Consider the following 23,025-nt stretch of genomic DNA (forward strand, 5'->3'; position numbering starts at 1 on the left):
GATGGGACTGGGGGTGATGGTGATGGTCAGGAATGCTTGTGGAAGTTAGAAATTTGGATTAAAAATAAATATAAATAATTAAAGGTTGGAACTTAAAAGATGAAGATAAATGGAAAATGAGATATAAAATGTCACAGGTGTGAGAGAATGTACGGACCTGTAAAGCCACATACACATGCACTAGCTGCATATATATGCGCATATATATGCGCATGCTCACATGTTTACGCGTAAAAGATGTATGTATGGAAAATGTATATAAAAAAAAAAAAAAAATGAGTATATAAAAAAAGAGTATATAAAAAAATCTCTACATATAAAAAAACTGTATATATAAAAAAAAAAAAAAATCTGTATATATAAAAAAATCTGTATATATAAAAAAATCTGTATTTATAAAAAAATCCTGTATATACTGAAAATTCCTATGTGGAATGTACATAAGGATATGAAAATGGTGTAAATGAAGAGTATGTATAAGAAATATATATATATATATATATATATATATACATATATATATATATATATATATATACATACACACACATGTTTACAAAAATGGTGTAACATATACACATACATATCATATATTCTATAAGTAAATATGCGAGGTGTAAAGAGAGGGGGGGGGGGGTTTTGGGGGGGGGGGGGGGGGTTTATGAGAAGTGTGAGAAAGTGTTATGAGATTGTAATGCATTGGATGTGGGACGAAAAGGTGGTGACCATAGTTGTCGGGTGTGGTGGCAATTATTGTCGGGAACCATGACAGTAATTGAGGATATTGGCGAATTACCATGGTGAAGCATAGACAGCAAGGAGTTGGATGTTAAGGTATGGGAAGTGGTCACGTTCGAGCGATAAACACTTGGGACGTCTCAGGTGGTATACATACATATATATATATGTGTACATGTATGTACACACATACATATACATATACATACAACCATATATATATATGTGTGTGTGTATTCTTAGCTCTAAAGACCTATATATGGGTACTTACTTTGGACGTTGCACTGGGAAGGGAGTTGTAGTCGGTGGAGATGGTTGGATGATGGGATGAGAGAAACCGCTGGAAGAAGAGATGATGAACCTGGGCAGAAAATATTCACATTAATATGAGAAGACCAATTGGGGGTAAATGCACTGTAGGGGGAGGGAGATGGGCTACAGCAGCACATTGATCTCAATCTCCTCATTGAGGCCCCCAGGAGAGAGCGTTTCAAGGGAATAAATCCAGTATGTCTCTCTTTGGCAGAGACGCTTGAAACGCTCGGTCCTGGGTAGTGTGCTGGGGATGGACTCGATCACCCATACCTTGAGACCTGTGGGGGACTTGTCATGGGCTTCTGCAAAGTGTCTGGGGACACTGTGTTTGTCCTTCCCTTTTTCAACCAGGCGGCGATGTTCGCCAAACCTTTTCCTTAGTGGTCTGATTGTGCGTCCCACGTACAGTAGCCCACAGGGGCAGGAAAGGCAATAGACGACATATTCTGATGAGCAGTTGTGGAACTGTTTTAGTGGGTATGTTTTGCCTTTGTTGGTGAATTCTTTTTGGCCATGCTGGATGTGTGAACAGGTAAGGCACAGAGCTTTCCGGCATTGGAACATCCCTACCAGAGGGATGAGGCAGAGGGTATTGGCTGGGCGGGTGGAAACGGATTTGAGTTTACTGGGGGCTATCAAGTTCTTTATGTTGGTGGTTTTGCGGTAGGAAACTTTTGGCGTGGGGGTGATGGTGGTTTTGAGGTGCGGGTCCTCCATTAGGATGGACCAATGTTTTTGGAAGATTTTTTCCATTTTCCTGAATTTTGTGTGGAATTGAGTGGTAAACCGTAGGGGTTGGGGCGGTGGGCTGCGTGGGCTGGACGAGTTTTGGGGGGTGGTAGTGTCATACTGTTGGAGGTAATGTGTATGTGCTTGCTGGACCAGGGGTGGGGGGTAGCCTTTGTCCAGAAATTTTTGGGATAGTAGAGCGCTCTGCTCGCGGTAATCTGATTGTGTGGTGCAGTTTCGCTTGAGGCGACAGAACTGGCTTTTCGGGATGTTGGATACCCACCTCGGGTGGTGGCAGCTCTCATAGTGTAGAAAGGAGTTTCCTGCAGTGGGTTTTGTGTAGTTTTTGGCTAAGATATTGCCTTCATGGTGGAATAGTGTGAGATCTAAGAATGCTAATTCAGCCGAATCGCATACTGAGGTGAATGACAGATTGTAGGGATTTAGGTTACAATGTTCAACAAACTGCATGAATGTGGATTGGGGTCCGTCCCAGATCACGATAATATCATCTATGTAACGGGCATAGAATATGATGTTGGGGGAGAAGGGGTTGTTCTGCCAGATGTGGTTGGCTTCCCAGTACCCCATGGTGAGGTTGGCATAGCTGGGGGCAAAATTTGCCCCCATAGCTGTGCCAGTGGTTTGGAGATAGAATTCCTCATTGAATTCGAAATAATTTCGGGTGAGGCAGAATTCGGTGGCATCTAGGATGAATTGTGCTTGTGTGGGGTTGATGTTAAGATCAGCAGACAGAAAGTGTGAGACGGCCCTGAGTCCGACCTGATGGGGGATGGAGGTGTAGAGTGAATTGACGTCTAGGGATGCCCACATGTAAGTGGGTTCCCACGTGTAATGGCTGAGGAGGTCCAACAGGTAAACCCCATCTCTGATGTAGGAGGGGAGACTTTGCGCTAAGGGTTGAAGAAATTGATCAATGTATTGAGAGAATGTGCTTGTGATGCTGTCCATGGCGGCTACGATGGGGCGACCTGGGGGGTTACTGCTGTTTTTGTGGATTTTGGGTATGTGGTAAAAGTACGGGGTAGAGAAGAAATCTTTGTTGAAGAATGAAAATTCGTGTTTATTTATACAGCCATTTGCTTTGGCATCTTTGGCGAGGGCCTGTGCTTGAGCTTGGAATTTGGGGAGGGGATCTTGTGGGAGGGGGTGGTAGGTGGAGGTGTCAGAAAGGAGACGAAGGGCCTCCTGGATGTAGTCGTCCCTATTTTGTATGACTATACCGCCACCCTTGTCGGCAGTTTTAATAATGAGATCTTTGCTGTCAATGAGGTGTTTGAGCGCTTGTTTTTCTTCTGGGTTGAGGTTTGAAGCTTGGGCATGGGTAGGATTTTTGGAGTGTTTGCACATCTCGAGGATGTCCGCATACACTACTTGGTAAAAAGTCTGCAGGTAAGGACCTTTAGACTGGGTGGGATTGAACACTGATTTGGGCCTGAGTGATGAGTGTTGTACTGGTGGGGAAGAGGGGAGGTATGGGGTGGATGGTATGGGGTCCCAATCCTCATGGTCTATGTATAATGTTTCTAATATTTCAAGGGCTCGTGCATCTGTCGAGGAGTCATGCTCCGTCGTTGGTAAGGGAGAAGGGAGGGAGGCGGGGTGGGATAATTCTTTAGATGATTGGATGTTGTAGTATCGTTTGAGGGTGAGGTTCCGAATAAATCTATTGAGGTCTTTGAATAATGTGAATTGGTTGGGTGGGGTGGCAGGGGCGAAGTTCAGACCTCTGTTGAGCAGGGAGGTTTCTGCCGGGGATAGTGCATGAGTGGATAGGTTGTAGATTTTTATTGTGTGTGTAGTTTGGCCCTTTTGTTTATTTCTGTTTCTTCCCCCCCGCTTTCCTCTTCGTCTAATTTTCTTTTGTTTGTTAGAGGGGTTGATGCTAGCGGGGGGGTTTTTTCTAAAAAATGGTCTGTGGAGGAGCCACTAGGGCGCTCATCTGAGGATTGCGGGGGTGGGTTGGTGGGACTGGGTGTTATGGATGATCCACGTGTGTCACTGTTGATGGATGTAGACTGGGGTGTTGCAGTGGGGCCAGTGGCAAGCGCTATCCGTTTGGTGATGCCACCGCTGGGGATGGGGTGGGCTGATGTGATCTTTGATGTGGCTGCCTCTGCGTTCATGAGGGTGTGGGAGGTCCCCGGTATAGGGGAGGCCCCAGGTGTAGGGGAACTGTTGAGAGTCTTACTTTTTAGTAGTGTGGTTCTGGGTCTCTTGTTCCTTTTGGGTTTGGGAGTAAGAGTGGTAGGGTGTGTGTTACCGGGCCTAGATCTAGGTAAATTGGGACATAGGGGGGGTATGTGGGGAATGGGGTGGGGGGGTGGGATTAAGGGCCGGGGGAGGGGACGGAGTAGGGGACGGGGAGGGCGGGGGGATGTGGGGTGTAAGGGGACTTCGGTAAGTTGGGAGTTATGGTTGGGGAACATGGGACCTCTTTTCCGTTTCCAGTTGAATACTCTGTGGTTGTTGTAATCGTCCAGATCTCGTCTGATTTTGTTCAGTTTGGTGCGTAGTAGTGAGTCTTCGTCTTTTTTGGTATGTAGTTTTAGGGTGGAGAGCCAGCTGGTCGGGACATGTGGGACATATTGGGTTAGGTTGGATATTTGTTTGGAAATGTTGGAAAGGGTGTCCTGATATTTCAGTTCTCTTTGTTGGGAAATGATCTGCATCCATTTTCGTGTGCAGAACTCAGAGATGTGGGACCATTCTTTGTCTAGGTCCGAGTTCAAAAAGGAGCAGGTTTTAAGGATGCGTAGGCCGCGGGGGGTGATGTTCTGGGATATGTAATGTTCCAGAAAAAACTTGTCCCACCAATGGTGGTTTGCTGTGGAAATCAGTCGCTCGATTTTCCTGAAGGTCTGGCAACTGCCTTGCATTTTATCAGGGGGAATGTTGTACAGTGGATAGAAGAATTTGTTGGGGAAGGATGCATATAGTTCCTCTAATGTTTGGTATTTGGTGGATTCAACTTTTTGTAGGAATTGCATGTTTGCAGGGGGAGGATGGTGAGTGGATATGGGTGGATGGATGGATGGATGGATGGGGGTCTGAGGCTGATGTCAGTGTGGTTAGGGAGGATAGGAAAGCATACGGGGAGAGGCAAACACTGCTGTGTGCGGTAGAACACTGTAAATAAATTAATTGTGTAGATGATCTGGGTCACCTCCTGGAATTTATAGGTTTAGAACTGTGTCAGTACAATTTAACAAACTAAGTACTGGTATGCTGCAGGCAATACATGTAACATATATCATCAATAATGGCAATCAGGGGGGAGAAACAAAAAAAGGGGGGGGGGGGGGGGTTGTATGAGGGAGCAGTTCAGTCTCTGATGCTGCACAAAATGTACTTCAGAAAGTTTGCAAGGAGGAGAGGAGAGATTGGCGCAATCAGATGATCAGAACTGTAAACAGTTTCTATGCATATAGCTAGGTATGGCAAGGTGGGCTTCAGTGTACAAAGTCCGGTGTGGCTTGCTGAACACTTCGATGGCTGCCTCCAGTAAAGGGTGAAGTAACCCTGTATGACCCAAAACAAGAAGAGAAAAGACCGGGCGCCGATCTAAGTGTAGCAATAAAAACTTTTAATAGCAATAGCAAGAGTACTACTCACAGGAGTATGTTAAAAACAGGCATCTCAATAGTGGGTGTGCAGAGTTCGTCCGGGGGGTCCTCCAAAAGTCCTGTTGGAACTGGTGCTGCGAGGGATATGCAGCGGCTTCCTGGTGCGGGACGCGCTGATCTCTCTGTGTTGATCCGGCAGCGTGGGTCCGTAGGATGGAGGGCCGTGGTGTCACTTCCTGGTCGACTCTGCGTGCTTGAACGGCGACGCGTTTGCGGAGCATGCGCTCCTTCTTCAGGCCGTGCAGGGGCCATATTGGATGTGGGCTTTTATGCCAGTAGTGTGGGGAGCTCGGGTACGGTGGCTCAATATGGCAAAAAGGTACTAGCACTGCAGCGGAGCGCCTCGGGGATGTGTGACAGGCAGGGAACAGTGTGGAGAAATCAGGATGAAGAAAAGTGTATGTAGCTTAAAACTTTGATTGGCAACATATGTTGTGAAGTGTCCCGATAGTGTGTGGCATAAGTGTCGGTCTGTATTAGATTTGGGAAAGGGGATGCCAATTGCCGATGGGACTGGGGGTGATGGTGATGGTCAGGAATGCTTGTGGAAGTTAGAAATTTGGATTAAAAATAAATATAAATAATTAAAGGTTGGAACTTAAAAGATGAAGATAAATGGAAAATGAGATATAAAATGTCACAGGTGTGAGAGAATGTACGGACCTGTAAAGCCACATACACATGCACTAGCTGCATATATATGCGCATATATATGCGCATGCTCACATGTTTACGCGTAAAAGATGTATGTATGGAAAATGTATATATAAAAAAAAAAAAAAATGAGTATATAAAAAAAGAGTATATAAAAAAATCTCTACATATAAAAAAACTGTATATATAAAAAAAAAAAATCTGTATATATAAAAAAATCTGTATATATAAAAAAATCTGTATTTATAAAAAAATCCTGTATATACTGAAAATTCCTATGTGGAATGTACATAAGGATATGAAAATGGTGTAAATGAAGAGTATGTATAAGAAATATATATATATATATATACATATATATATATACATACATACAAATGTATATATATATACATATACATACAAAGATTTCTTCTCTACCCCGTACTTTTACCACATACCCAAAATCCACAAAAACAGCAGTAACCCCCCAGGTCGCCCCATCGTAGCCGCCATGGACAGCATCACAAGCACATTCTCTCAATACATTGATCAATTTCTTCAACCCTTAGCGCAAAGTCTCCCCTCCTACATCAGAGATGGGGTTTACCTGTTGGACCTCCTCAGCCATTACACGTGGGAACCCACTTACATGTGGGCATCCCTAGACGTCAATTCACTCTACACCTCCATCCCCCATCAGGTCGGACTCAGGGCCGTCTCACACTTTCTGTCTGCTGATCTTAACATCAACCCCACACAAGCACAATTCATCCTAGATGCCACCGAATTCTGCCTCACCCGAAATTATTTCGAATTCAATGAGGAATTCTATCTCCAAACCACTGGCACAGCTATGGGGGCAAATTTTGCCCCCAGCTATGCCAACCTCACCATGGGGTACTGGGAAGCCAACCACATCTGGCAGAACAACCCCTTCTCCCCCAACATCATATTCTATGCCCGTTACATAGATGATATTATCGTGATCTGGGACGGACCCCAATCCACATTCATGCAGTTTGTTGAACATTGTAACCTAAATCCCTACAATCTGTCATTCACCTCAGTATGCGATTCGGCTGAATTAGCATTCTTAGATCTCACACTATTCCACCATGAAGGCAATATCTTAGCCAAAAACTACACAAAACCCACTGCAGGAAACTCCTTTCTACACTATGAGAGCTGCCACCACCCGAGGTGGGTATCCAACATCCCGAAAAGCCAGTTCTGTCGCCTCAAGCGAAACTGCACCACACAATCAGATTACCGCGAGCAGAGCGCTCTACTATCCCAAAAATTTCTGGACAAAGGCTACCCCCCACCCCTGGTCCAGCAAGCACATACACATTACCTCCAACAGTATGACACTACCACCCCCCAAAACTCGTCCAGCCCACGCAGCCCACCGCCCCAACCCCTACGGTTTACCACTCAATTCCACACAAAATTCAGGAAAATGGAAAAAATCTTCCAAAAACATTGGTCCATCCTAATGGAGGACCCGCACCTCAAAACCACCATCACCCCCACGCCAAAAGTTTCCTACCGCAAAACCACCAACATAAAGAACTTGATAGCCCCCAGTAAACTCAAATCCGTTTCCACCCGCCCAGCCAATACCCTCTGCCTCATCCCTCTGGTAGGGATGTTCCAATGCCGGAAAGCTCTGTGCCTTACCTGTTCACACATCCAGCATGGCCAAAAAGAATTCACCAACAAAGGCAAAACATACCCACTAAAACAGTTCCACAACTGCTCATCAGAATATGTCGTCTATTGCCTTTCCTGCCCCTGTGGGCTACTGTACGTGGGACGCACAATCAGACCACTAAGGAAAAGGTTTGGCGAACATCGCCGCCTGGTTGAAAAAGGGAAGGACAAACACAGTGTCCCCAGACACTTTGCAGAAGCCCATGACAAGTCCCCCACAGGTCTCAAGGTATGGGTGATCGAGTCCATCCCCAGCACACTACCCAGGACCGAGCGTTTCAAGCGTCTCTGCCAAAGAGAGACATACTGGATTTATTCCCTTGAAACGCTCTCTCCTGGGGGCCTCAATGAGGAGATTGAGATCAATGTGCTGCTGTAGCCCATCTCCCTCCCCCTACAGTGCATTTACCCCCAATTGGTCTTCTCATATTAATGTGAATATTTTCTGCCCAGGTTCATCATCTCTTCTTCCAGCGGTTTCTCTCATCCCATCATCCAACCATCTCCACCGACTACAACTCCCTTCCCAGTGCAACGTCCAAAGTAAGTACCCATATATAGGTCTTTAGAGCTAAGAATACACACACACATATATATATATGGTTGTATGTATATGTATATGTATGTGTGTACATACATGTACACATATATATATATATGTATGTATACCACCTGAGACGTCCCAAGTGTTTATCGCTCGAACGTGACCACTTCCCATACCTTAACATCCAACTCCTTGCTGTCTATGCTTCACCATGGTAATTCGCCAATATCCTCTATTACTGTCATGGTTCCCGACAATAATTGCCACCACACCCGACAACTATGGTCACCACCTTTTCGTCCCACATCCAATGCATTACAATCTCATAACACTTTCTCACACTTCTCATAAACCCCCCCCCCCCCAAAACCCCCCCCCCCCTCTCTTTACACCTCGCATATTTACTTATAGAATATATGATATGTATGTGTATATGTTACACCATTTTTGTAAACATGTGTGTGTATGTATATATATATATATATATGTATATATATATATATATATTTCTTATACATACTCTTCATTTACACCATTTTCATATCCTTATGTACATTCCACATAGGAATTTTCAGTATATACAGGATTTTTTTATAAATACAGATTTTTTTATATATACAGATTTTTTTATATATACAGATTTTTTTTTTTATATATACAGTTTTTTTATATGTAGAGATTTTTTTATATACTCTTTTTTTATATACTCATTTTTTTTTTTTTTTTTTTTTTTTTTTTTTATATATACATTTTCCATACATACATCTTTTACGCGTAAACATGTGAGCATGCGCATATATATGCGCATATATATGCAGCTAGTGCATGTGTATGTGGCTTTACAGGTCCGTACATTCTCTCACACCTGTGACATTTTATATCTCATTTTCCATTTATCTTCATCTTTTAAGTTCCAACCTTTAATTATTTATATTTATTTTTAATCCAAATTTCTAACTTCCACAAGCATTCCTGACCATCACCATCACCCCCAGTCCCATCGGCAATTGGCATCCCCTTTCCCAAATCTAATACAGACCGACACTTATGCCACACACTATCGGGACACTTCACAACATATGTTGCCAATCAAAGTTTTAAGCTACATACACTTTTCTTCATCCTGATTTCTCCACACTGTTCCCTGCCTGTCACACATCCCCGAGGCGCTCCGCTGCAGTGCTAGTACCTTTTTGCCATATTGAGCCACCGTACCCGAGCTCCCCACACTACTGGCATAAAAGCCCACATCCAATATGGCCCCTGCACGGCCTGAAGAAGGAGCGCATGCTCCGCAAACGCGTCGCCGTTCAAGCACGCAGAGTCGACCAGGAAGTGACACCACGGCCCTCCATCCTACGGACCCACGCTGCCGGATCAACACAGAGAGATCAGCGCGTCCCGCACCAGGAAGCCGCTGCATATCCCTCGCAGCACCAGTTCCAACAGGACTTTTGGAGGACCCCCCGGACGAACTCTGCACACCCACTATTGAGATGCCTGTTTTTAACATACTCCTGTGAGTAGTACTCTTGCTATTGCTATTAAAAGTTTTTATTGCTACACTTAGATCGGCGCCCGGTCTTTTCTCTTCTTGTTTTGGGTCATACAGGGTTACTTCACCCTTTACTGGAGGCAGCCATCGAAGTGTTCAGCAAGCCACACCGGACTTTGTACACTGAAGCCCACCTTGCCATACCTAGCTATATGCATAGAAACTGTTTACAGTTCTGATCATCTGATTGCGCCAATCTCTCCTCTCCTCCTTGCAAATTTTTGCAGGACTAAAACACACTCTTAGAAAAGTATACTGTTAAATAACACCCCACTTCAATATGCGGTATTGGGGGGCCACTGGTTTATCACACCAGTTGTTCAAAAAATTGGCCAGTGAGTTTGGCACTGTGTGTATCAGAGTTAACACAGAAAAAGAGGCAATATTGTTGCAGGACACAAATACACTTATGAAAGTATACTCAGATAATACCCCGCTTCAATCTGTGGTATTGGGGGGGCCACCGTTTTATCACACCAGTTTTACAAATAATTGGCCAGTAACTGTTGTCACTGTGTGTAGCACGGTTAACGCAGCAAAAGAGGCCACATTTTGCAGGACTACAATACACTCTTAGAAAAGTATACTGGTAAATAACACCTCACTTCAATATGTGGTATTGGGGGGCCACTGGTCTATCACACCAGTTAAACATTAAAAGTGCTTTTGACACTGTTTGTAGTATTGCTGCAGCAACGCTCAACACACCAGTCACAATGCTGCACAGGGCACAATACAAATCCACTATAATATACTTTAATATAACTTTAACTACAATATATTTCTATATTACAAACTATATTATACGTGGATTACACCCCTATATAGTGCACTGCACACCTATACCAAATAGCACCCCTTAAAATGACTTTTGTGGACCTTAACAGAGCGATTTTTGTCACTGGCAATCTCTGTCCCTGATGAACACAGCATACCTGTCCCTAAACTGAAAAGAGACTGCAGACCTATACCAAAATACCAGCCCTTAAGGGCCAGTTCACATTCGTGCGGCTGCGGCGATCGCATGTAATTCGGAGCGCACTGCTCCTTCATTACATGCGATCGGATGTGCGGATGCGAATTCGGCCATACACTTTGTATGGCTGAAATTCGCACTGCACCTGCAGAAAAGACGCACAGGACCCTTTTTTCCAGGCGCATCAGGATCGGATCGCACAGTGATTAACACTTGTGCAATCCGATCCTGTGTGAACTGTCAGATCGCACTGCGATATGCGATCAAACTGGGGGTGTCGTTAACATTTAATTGACACCCCCTGCGTATCGCATATGGCAGTGTGAACTGCCAGATGTGCGTTTGCGATGCGGGAACAGGCTTCAAATTCGCAGCCTTCCCGCATTGCACAAGTGTGAACCGGGACTAAAAGGACTTTTGTGAATCTTAATCCGAGTGATTTGTGTCACTGACGATCTGTCCCTGATGAACACAGCATGCCTGTCCCTAAACTGAAAAGAGACTGTAGTAGACCTATACCAAATACCAGCCCTGAAAAGGACTTTTGTGGATCGTAACAGAGCTATTTGTGTCACTGGCAATCTCTCCCTGATGAACACAGCAGACCTCTCCCTATGCTGACAAAAAGCAGAATGTGAAATGGCCACCAGCTTTGGTCTATTTATAAGGTAGGGGGCATGTCCATGTGCTGAAATGTTTCAATTGGCTGTCCAGTTCCACCTGACAGCTGTGTCATGAGTCAAAGTTCTCCCCAATGTAAACTAATATGGCCGCCGCAAACAACGCCATGTGTTTGCAAAATTGGCAGGTAGCGAACAAGCAAAATTTGCCGCAAACCGACCGCCGGGCGAACCGCAAGGCCATCTCTAGTAATCAGCATGGATTCATGAAAAATCGTACTTGCCAGACCAATCTATTAATCTTCTACGATGAAGTGAGTTGCCATCTAGACAAAGGAAAGCCTGTGGATGTGGTGTATCTGGACTTTGCAAAGGCATTTGACACAGTGCCCCACAAACGCTTACTGTACAAACTAAGGTACATAGGTATGGACCATAGGGTGAGTACCTGGATAGAGAACTGGTTCCAGGGGAGAGTCCAGAGGGTGGTGATTAATGGGGAGTACTTGGATTGGGCGGGTGTGGAAAGTAGGGTCCCCCAAGGTTCTGTCCTGGGACCAATCCTGTTTAATTTATTCATAAACGACCTAGAGGAGGGGATATCCAGCTGTAAGATTCTGGTACCTTCGGTACCCTTCCAGCCCAATTCTTCCGCATATAGCTACCTGTCCCTTTAAATCTCGTGACGTCATCACTAGGCGCCGCTCTGAGCGGCTATTTCAATCGCCGGTTTTCACTCACAAGGTGTTCGTACAAACCGCTTGTTACACAGCCTTGTCTGACGCTGCCGAAGCCTCCAGCTATTTCCTGTATCTCGCTACGGATCCTGTATCTCGCTACCGATCCTTCTCCTCATTACCGGACCCCTCATCTCTCTAAAACCAACTAGTGATAAGTACCCCGCAGGGGATTCCTTCCTATCAACTTGCACTATCTACTCTTGTATACTAAAGACTGTTGCTATCTATGCATTACTATTTCTATCATCTGCACTGTTACACAGATTGCTAGCTCTTGAGTCTACTACCATCTATATCCTTGCACTGAGTTAGCAATTCCTGTACACTTCATCTGCTATCCCCTACCACCTGTTAATTGTATATGATTGCTAACCTATCTGCATACTATCTATCACCATCTGCTAACACTCCTGAACATTACTATTAAGTGCCTATCATTGCTATCACTACTCACGCCTGTCCTTTCAGCACATCACCTCTATACTATCGTATACAACCTATCACTCCAGGAACATCTTAAACTGAGTGCCTGTATATTTGCATGCTGAGGCAGGCTGGGCCACAATGATGAGTCTGGAGAGTTGGATATGGTGATTCAACACATCTCTGCACGACTACTGAGTGGAAATTCTGCAGCTGCATATCCATTCCACTAAACAAACGCCGGAGCGTTACAGATTGTACGAACCAGAAAAAAAAATGGATTCAGCAGAATTAGCCACTCATGTGTAACAACTAACACAAAAGGTAGATGCACTAATCCTTTCCCTTACCGAGGTGAAAAATGAAAATCAGACTTTGAGACAGCAGGTAGCTCATATTTCACAGCTTACTGCTGCTCAACCTCGTGAGCCCAAAATAAACCCTCCTCTAGTGTTTACAGGTGATCGAAAAAAAATTTGTGAATTTAAAAACGCATGTCAATTGCTTTTTAATCTAAAACCTCGTACTTACACTACAGACCAAATTAAAGTCTGCACCACTATCTCATATTTGTCGGGTGATCCACAGGCTTGGGCAGACTCTCTCTTTGAGAAAAATGACCCTCTTCTTAACTCCTATCCTTTATTTTTAGCAGAACTCGCTAGCCTATATGAAGACCCAAATAGGCAGAGTACTGCTGACAGCCAATTGAGGGCTTTAAAACAAGGAAGGAGACCTGTTGAAGACTTCGTAGCAGAGTTCCAAAGATGGACCCTTGATTCAGGGTGGAATGATGCATCTTTGCGAACCCAATTCAGACTCGGGTTATCAGAAGCCGTTAAAGACGAGCTCGCCCGAGCGGATTTACCTGGCACTTTGGATGCCTTAATACAACTCAGCATCAATATTGACAGGCGACTGCGAGAAAGAAAGGCTGAGAAAATGGGAATACCATTATCCAATCCTTCTCGGGTTTCTCCCGTTGACCCTACTCCTATGGAGGTAGGAACCATACGCCCACCATTATCGTCTACAGAACGAGCCAGGAGAAGATCTGAAAATCTCTGCATGTACTGCGCCTCCCCGGATCATTTGATAAGCGTCTGTCCCCTTGTCCGCAAAAAAGAGGGTGAGTGTTCACATGTCTTGCTGGGGGGATTAACGACTTCTTTTTATAATCCCTATCTTTTTATCCATTTGACCTTACAGTGGGACCATAATAGGATCACCACCAAGGCTATGATCGACACAGGATCTTGTGGGAACTACATTGACACTAGTTTTGTTGCTTTAAATAAAATACCTATTATTTCAAAATCTAAACCTGTCTCTGTTAGTTTTATTAACGGTATTCCATTATCTTCTGGTCCAATTACCAATCAGACACAAGCACTCCTTGCTACTGCTAACGAGTCTCATGCTGAGACCACCACTTTTGATGTATTACCTTCACCCCATTTTCCCATTATTTTGGGACTTCCCTGGTTACACATACATCAACCAATCATTGATTGGAAAACACGGACTTTAACCTTCCCCTCTCACTACTGCGAGACCACGTGTAACCTTCAATCATATAAAAAAATCCTGTCCATGGTGTCAGATGAAATTTCACCACCACCATGTTATCAGGATCTATCAGAAGTCTTCCTTGAGAAAAATGCTCATGTATTGCCTCCCCATAGGGACTACGATTGTTCTATTGATCTACTCCCTAATAGTAAACTACCTTTCGGTCATGTTTATCCTCTTTCTCAGGATGAACTTTCTCATCTCAAGGAATACTTGGATGAGAATTTAGCGAAAGGGTTTATTAGACCCTCTACTTCTTCCACAGCTGCAGGACTTTTCTTTGTCCGCAATAAGGATTTAAGTCTCAGGCCTATTATTGACTATAGGCAATTAAATACCATTACGATAAAGGATCGCTATCCTTTACCTCTCATTCCCGAACTTATTGAACAAGTGCGCGGAGCTACCTACTTTTCAAAATTGGACCTAAAAGGGGCATACAACCTTATCCGAATCCGTAATGGGGATGAGTGGAAGACGGCATTCAGAACCAGATACGGATTATTTGAATATCTAGTGATGCCTTTTGGGTTGTGTAATGCTCCCGCAGCATTTCAACGATTCATAAATGACATCTTCAGAGACTTACTTGATGTTTGTGTTGTGGTATATCTGGATGATATACTCATTTATTCTCAGTCCTTGTCCGAACATGTAAGACATGTAAGACTTGTGCTATCCAGATTACTCGCACACAACTTATACGTAAAATTAAAAAAATGCCTATTTCACAAGGAAGAAGTACTATTCCTAGGATACATCCTATCTAAGAACGGTATCAAGATGGATATGAGCAAGATATCATGTATACTGGATTGGCCTGTACCAACAACTCGTAAGGCATTACAACGATTCCTTGGATTTTCAAACTTCTATAGGAAGTTCATCAAGAACTTCTCTTCTATTGTGAGACCACTCACACAACTTACAAGCGTAAAGAAACCATTCAAATGGTCTGAAGAAGCAAATAAAGCCTTCCGCTTGTTAAAATCAAGCTTCACTTCTGCTCCCATACTACGCCATCCAGACCCATCCCTTCAATACATCCTGGAGGTAGATGCGTCAAATATGGCTGTAGGAGCAGTTCTTTCCCAACGACCAACGAATACTTCACCACTCCACCCAGTTGCTTTTTTCTCTAAATCACTAAGTAGCCCAGAGGTGAATTACCCAGTGGGTGAAAAAGAGTTGCTTGCCATAAAATTGGCACTAGAAAATTGGCGACATTTACTTGAAGGTACTCGATTGCCAATACTCATATATACAGATCATAAGAATCTCCAATACCTTCAGACCAACAAGACTCTTTCCCACCGGCAGGTACGTTGGTCATTATTCTTCCTAAGATTCAACTTCCTAGTGACCTACACGCCTGCAGACAAAAACAAAAAAGCGGATGCGCTATCACGGCTAACCGAAGATAACTGCGCCGAAATCCCTTCACTTCCTATAATACCCCATGACCGTATTATTGGTGTTGTTCGTTCCTTGAAGGAAGAGATTCTGCACAGTATAGGACTGGATTCACCACCACCACAACTAAGTGCTGATGCAGAAGGCTTCCTCTACTTTAACGACAAACTCTACATACCTCCTGGTATGCGTACCAAGATCTTGGAATTATCACATGACGTACCTATGGCAGGACATATGGGTATGACTAAGACATTCAATTTGCTCACCAGGCAATTTTGGTGGCCTGATATGAAGACGTCTGTACAAAAATATGTTTCCTCATGTGACATCTGTGCAAGGTCCAAAATTGACACTACAAAACCATCTGGTCTACTTTGCAGTCTACCAATACCCAAAGTTCCATGGGAAGTTGTGTCCTTAGACTTTATAGTAGAATTACCACCTTCCAAAGGATTTACTACCATTCTAGTGTCAGTGGATCATCTGACAAAGATGGCACATTTCATTTCTATTCGCAGACTACCTTCATCTAAGGAAACAGCGGAATTACTAGTGAAACATGTGTTCAAGCTACATGGAATACCAAAGACTCTTTTATCTGACCGAGGTTCACAGTTCATCTCCAAGTTTTGGCAAGCTCTATGTCATATACTACGAATTGAGCAAAAACTTACTTCTCCCTACCACCCTCAGACCAATGGACAAACTGAAAGAGTCAACCAGTGCATTGAACAATATTTGCGTTGCTACACCTCATACCTACAGGATGATTGGGTGGACCTCCTCCCTCTGGCAGAATTTGCTTACAATAACGCAACCCACAGTACTACTAAGCAAAGTCCGTTCTACCTAAACTATGGGTTTCATCCCACACTTCTTCCACCACGCATCCTGCCATCAAGTAACCCAGTAGCCTCTGACTATCTTACCCAAATAAAAGACTCTCTGGGTTTACTTAACACCACCATCTCACATGCCCATAGCCAACAAAAAAGGTACTACGACCTCCGTAGAAAACCTTCTCCTCAATATGCTATTGGGGATCTCGTTTGGCTATCTATGAAAAACTTAAGGTTAAAGATCCCCAGTAAAAAGCTTGGGCCTTTGTTTCTAGGACCTTTCCCAATTGAGAAGCTCATTGGGAGAGCTGCAGTTCAACTCACCTTACCGGCAGATCTTAAAATACACCCCATCTTTCATGTGTCGCTACTGAAACCACATGTTCCCAACCAAGGAATAAGACCTACCATCTCGCCTCCACCTCCAGTACAAGTTGAAGGCGGAGAAGAATTTGAGATTAAGGAGATTTTGGATTCTCGTATCCACAGAGGGAAACTCCAATATCTCATAAGATGGAAAAACTATGGACCCCAAGACGACACCTGGTTGGATACTTCTGACGTTCACTCTCCCAGGCTTATACGAAGGTTCCACTCCAAATACCCGGAGAGACCAGTGCTATAGGCCTTCCGGAGCCGACCTTAAGGGGGGGGTACTGTAAGATTCTGGTACCTTCGGTACCCTTCCAGCCCAATTCTTCCGCATATAGCTACCTGTCCCTTTAAATCTCGTGACGTCATCACTAGGCGCCGCTCTGAGTGGCTATTTCAATCGCCGGTTTTCACTCACAAGGTGTTCGTACAAACCGCTTGTTACACAGCCTTGTCTGATGCTGCCGAAGCCTCCAGCTATTTCCTGTATCTCGCTACGGATTCTGTATCTCGCTATCGATCCTTCTCCTCATTACCGGACCCCTCATCTCTCTAAAACTAACTAGTGATAAGTACCCCGCAGGGGATTCCTTCCTATCAACTTGCACTATCTACTCTTGTATACTAAAGACTGTTGCTATCTATGCATTACTATTTCTATCATCTGCACTGTTACATAGATTGCTAGCTCTTGAGTCTACTACCATCTATATCCTTGCACTGAGTTAGCAATTCCTGTACACTTCATCTGCTATCCCCTACCACCTGTTAATTGTACATGATTGCTAACCTATCTGCATACTATCTATCACCATCTGCTAACACTCCTGAACATTACTATTAAGTGCCTATCATTGCTATCACTACTCACGCCTGTCCTTTCAGCACATCACCTCTATACTATCGTATACAACCTATCACTCCAGGAACATCTTAAACTGAGAGCCTGTATATTTGCATGCTGAGGCAGGCTGGGCCACAATGATGAGTCTGGAGAGTTGGATATGGTGATTCAACACATCTCTGCACGACTACTGAGTGGAAATTCTGCAGCTGCATATCCATTCCACTAAACAAACTCCGGAGCGTTACACCAGCACAATCTCGGTATTTGCGAATGATACTAAACTAAGCATTTCAATATCTTCTATGCAGGATGTGGAAACCTTACAAGCAGACCTGAACAAAATAATGGGGTGGGCAACTACATGGCAGATGAGGTTTAATGTTGAAAAATGTAAAGTAATGCGCTTGAGCGTCAGAAACACGAAAGCAAGCTACTCACTAGGGGGGGAACCTCTGGGTGAATCTAAGATGGAAAAGGACCTTGGGGTCTTAGTGGAAAACAGGCTTGGCAGTGGCATTGCAATGCCAAGCCGCTGCAAGCAAAGCCAACAAAATACTGGTATGTATAAAAAAGGGGATTCACTCCAGAAAAAAAGAGATTATTCTCCCACTCTACAAGACTCTGGTCCGGCCACATCTGGAGTATTCCGTCATGTTTTGGGCACCAGTCCTCAGAAGGGATGTGCTGGAGCTGGAGAGAGTCCAGATAAGGGGAACAAAAATAATTAGGGGAATGGAGGACATCAACTATGAGGAAAGACTACAGGTATTGAACTTATTCTCTCTGGAGAAGAAACGCCTGAGGGGGGATATGATATCAATGTACAAATACTGTACTGGTGATGACCCTAGCATAGGGAACAAACTATTCAGAGATAGGGAATACAATAAGACACGTGGCCACTCACTAAAACTAGAGGAAAAATTGTTTAACCTTAAAATACGTAAGGGGTTCTTTACTGTCAGAGCAGTAAGGATGTGGAATTCTCTTCCACAAGCAGTAGTTTTAGCAGGGAGCATCGATAGTTTCAAAAAACGATTAGATGGGCACCTTAAAGACCACAACATACAGGGGTATACAATGTACGGTTAACAGGAAACACACACACACACATCATGGGTTGAACTGGATGGACTGATATCTTTTTTCAACCTCACAAACTATGTAACTTGGCATTCACTTTCATTCACATTTTTTTTATGTCTCCAGTGTAGTTGGCCTCTCCCACAAGTCTGATGCAGAAGACCAACATGAAGGCAGAACATCTGTTAATGCAAGCAGACTTGCTTGACTATTTTCAGGCCTGGCATTAGCTAGCCAGCAAACTGGCACTAAGCATCAGACAAGGGTACAAGATGTGGTATTGAGGCCTCCATTCACTGACTCTCCTTAACAATCTTCCTCCAACACTGGCCGCTCTGGGACTGGTGGGATCACAGCTTGAATCATCAGAGCAATCAGTCAGCTGCCTCCAATCACCCGGTAGATCTTGATACAGTATAGTAAAATATTGGTTAAACTTTATTTAGAAGTAAGCCACCATGTTTAGCAATATACTAAATATCTCAAATAAAATATATGTCTTCAGTTCTAATTATGCTTTACAGTTGTCATTTATGCAAATGGCTCCTGCTGTTGCCAATCACAGCCAGCGAGCAGACAGCGGAGTTCGGGGCTGAGCCACGCTCTGTCAATGGAGCTTGGCTCAGGATTAAACTCACACAAGTGCCCCCATAGCAGGTGGCTTGCTATGAGGGCAGGGGGGAGAAGCCAGGAGCGTCGGGCAGGGGACCCGAGAAGAGGAGGATTTACAATCACTTTAATGCATTACATTGGCTGTTACTACCTAAAACTTTGTTACTCCAACTCAGTTTTGACGCTAAAGTGCAGAAGCACATCACATAATGGTCACCAACTGCAGGCTAACCCCAATCCCCCCTAGTGTATGTAAAGTTTGTTATGCTTTTATTTCAATATATTTAAAGTGGTTGTAAAGGCAAAAGGTTTTTTACTTTTACATTTACAAGGTTTTTACATTCTCTACATTAAGTTAATAACCTTTTAGGTGCAGTTTGCCCTCCCCAAATACTTACTTGAGCCTGATCTCAATCCAGCGCTGCTCTCTCACCTACCACACTGGGCTCGGTGAGAGCAGCAGGAGCCATTGGCTTGCTGTCAATCAAATCTAGTAATAAGGGAGCAGGAGGAAGGGCCGAGCCTCACTGTGTGTGCCAATAGATGCACACAGTGCTGTTAAGGATTGAGCCCGCATGAGTACTCCCCCTAGTAAGTGGCTTGCTAAGGGGCTACTCGGAAGGCAGGAGGAGCCAGGAGTGCCACGGGGAGACCTCAGAAGAGGAGGATGTTATGTACAGCTCAGTGTACAAAGTCCTGTGGTCTGAAGTATGTAGCATACATAGCAATTGCCATATGAATGTAACATACAGCGGTAGGGAGTATGTAGTGTTGAGCACGGTGCACACTCCCGAATACTGCACTTCCAGTCAGAGGTAGTTAACACACAGCCCCCCCTCTTCCAGCATTATTTACCTCTGTATCCCTTTTAATCCTTTGCAACCCTGAACACTTAATGCCCCCCCCCCCCCCCCTGCACACACACACACACACACACACACACACCTGCCACCAAGGTTATACTCAGCACACTTCTGACAGCAATGACCACCCAGCACGCCACTGCAGTCACTACTGTACCCTCCACACCTCTGCAGTCTCTACGGTACCCCATCCCCACACTAGGGTTGCCACCTTTTCTTCAAGCCAAACCTGAACACTTTTTGTAGTATATACTAAATACAATAGGATTTTAAAAGACCTTGGACACTTTTGGGTGGCTTAAATAGAGTAGTAACACAGCGTGCTGTGCATGCCACCACAAAAGAGGGTGTCTCCACATAGCAACCCACACTATCAACACCACACCAAAGTGGCCTATTCTATCTACAACACCCCAAATCAGTCTATAATATCCAAGGCACCCCAAAGCTGACCACCCTAACCACAGCACCCCAAAGAACCCCACAGCAGGGGAATGGACTGTGGACAGCAGAGTGGACAGGGCAGCAGAGAGATGCACAGGGGAAGGCAGTGGGGTGGACTGGGTTGTTGCAGAGTGGTCAGAAGAGCCGCAGAGTGGTCAGAGGGGCAGTGGGATGGACAGGGGGTCAGCAGGGGGGCAGAGGGATGGACGGAGCAGTGGGGTGGATTGGAGAGGAGCAGGATGGACAGGTGGGCCGCAGGGTGGACTGGAGAGAAGCGGAGTGGAGGGGGGCAGAGGGATGGACAGGGAGGCACCAGAATGAAAAGGGAAGCAGCAGGGTGAACTGGAGAGTAGCAGAGTGGACAGGGGAGCAGCGGGATAGACAGGGGGACAGCTGGGAGGACAGGGAGGCAGCGGAAAGGACTGGAGAGTAGGGGAGTGAACTGGGGGGCAGTGGGATGGATAGGGGGGCAGTGGGATGGATAGGAGGGGCAGCGAGATGGACAGGGGGCAGTGGGGTGGACAGGGAGGCATTGGGGTGCACAGTGCAGAAATCAGGAGTGTGCTACGTACACAGCGCAGACATCAGGGATGCGCTACATACACAGTGCAGAGGTCAGGAATGTGCCATGTACACAGTGCAGAGATTAGGAGTATGCGTTGTACACAGTGCAGATATCAGGAGTAGGCTACATACAGAGTTCAGGAGTGCACTATGCACACAGTGCAGGGTTCAAGAGTGCACTATGTACAGAGTGTAGCATTCAGGCCTGCACTACATAAAGTGCAGAGTTGCAAATTTGCTGATTCTCTTGAATAAATTGCATATGGTGATGGTACTTGAAGGTGGTTGGCTCAACCCCTTCTCTGATAGTCCCAGACTACCTATAGTTCAGTCAAGTCGGTTCTGTGTAGGGGCGGGGTCCCCGGGAGAAAGATTCACCCACTAGAATAAATCAAGTAATCAGCGTGTGGATGAAACTATTCTCAAAAGTTTATTGTACTTACAAGCACTTATACATACGTTGTAAAAGGGGGGTGGTCTAGGGTAATTTCCTTATATGGATACAAACTGAGTTAGTAAGTTCTAAGGTCTAGGGTGGTCTCCTTATATGGAGGCAAAATATGAGTAGATTCTATTGGTTAATATATGCAAAAAAACAGAAATGAGGAACTAAAGACACGACACCTTATTATGTGCTAACTATATGCTACATAGTTAGACAGTAAGCCATTATATTATACAAAATGGAGAAGCACACTCCTTCAGTACTGACCACCAAACCCAATACGGGATATAATTCACACTCACGTGAGAAGGAAGACATCGTACAGAGAGAAAGTTCACATTACTTTTATTGAGATTCAGGTCCCTTGCAGACAGGTGGCTGAGCCCATTCAGTGTAATTGCAGTTATGGTAAAGATAAAGCAAGCAGAGGGAGGGATGAATGGATGGATGGAGGGAGGGATGGTTGGCTGGATGGAGGAAAAGAACACAACACACAGACATCCTGTCCTGGTGCTGCACTGCTGTTCTTTTAACTTTCTAAATCCCACACTGTAAAAACAAGCCTGCTCTTTCCATGCTGGAATTTTGTTTGTTTCCCTTTAGACCAAGTGTAGGAAAACAACTCACAAGCTCACTGCAGAGGAATGATTCGTCGGCCTCTTGTAGTCCATTCCCCATAGCAGGCTGTGTTCTCTCCACTCCACTCCTCTCCCCCTCCCATCCAGCTGCCGACACCTCCTCCTGACACAGCTTAGCTTTGAAGTCAAAACAGGAGGGCTGAGGAAGGGGGCGGGTACACTGCTTTCTCATTGGCTGAGGGAGCAGCAGAGAGGCTGGCTATATATCAAAACCTGCCTGCCGGGTCTAACTAAAGATTATCGGCTTATGCGGTCGGAACAGTTGTATCTCCCCACAGGGAAAAAAATATACCCCAGCCTTCTGGCATCAAAAGAAGATGTGCAGGTACAATAAAAAAAAAAAAAAATGTGACATATGCAAGTAGTGACATCTGATTTTTGGGGGTGCTATGAGGATACGATAGACCGATATGGTTTTTTCAGGGCCGATACCGATATTTTGGTCACTAAGTATCGATAACGGCCTATATTGGCTGATATTTTGTACATTTAAAGTTTTGAAAAATAAAGAAAATTTTTGACACAAATCTGGTACTGAACATGTTATTGTTTGTTTATTAACATTTTTAACATGAAAGGCTCATTCTTCACACCTTACCTGCATGAAAACCGATAGGAAAACCACACAGCTTTCACTTACAGGTACATCAGTTTCACATCATGTGAACGAACGAGTCCTAGAAGAGTAAACAAC

General features: G+C 44.6%; 1 protein-coding gene across 1 annotated transcript in view; it reads right to left on the reverse strand.

Annotated features, from left to right (window-relative positions):
* ZNRD2 (zinc ribbon domain containing 2) overlaps window positions 1-162 on the reverse strand; it is a 45,793-nt gene extending 45,631 nt beyond the window's left edge. The window contains exon 1 of the mRNA XM_082270122.1: window positions 157-162. The gene's annotated coding sequence lies outside the window, so the exon portion shown is untranslated. The remainder of the gene's footprint in view (window positions 1-156) is intronic.
* Window positions 163-23,025: the final 22,863 nt, after the last annotated feature.

The sequence above is a fragment of the Pelophylax lessonae genome, assembly GCF_965119305.1.
Source record: "Pelophylax lessonae genome assembly, chromosome: 10".
NCBI lineage: Eukaryota > Metazoa > Chordata > Amphibia > Anura > Ranidae > Pelophylax > Pelophylax lessonae.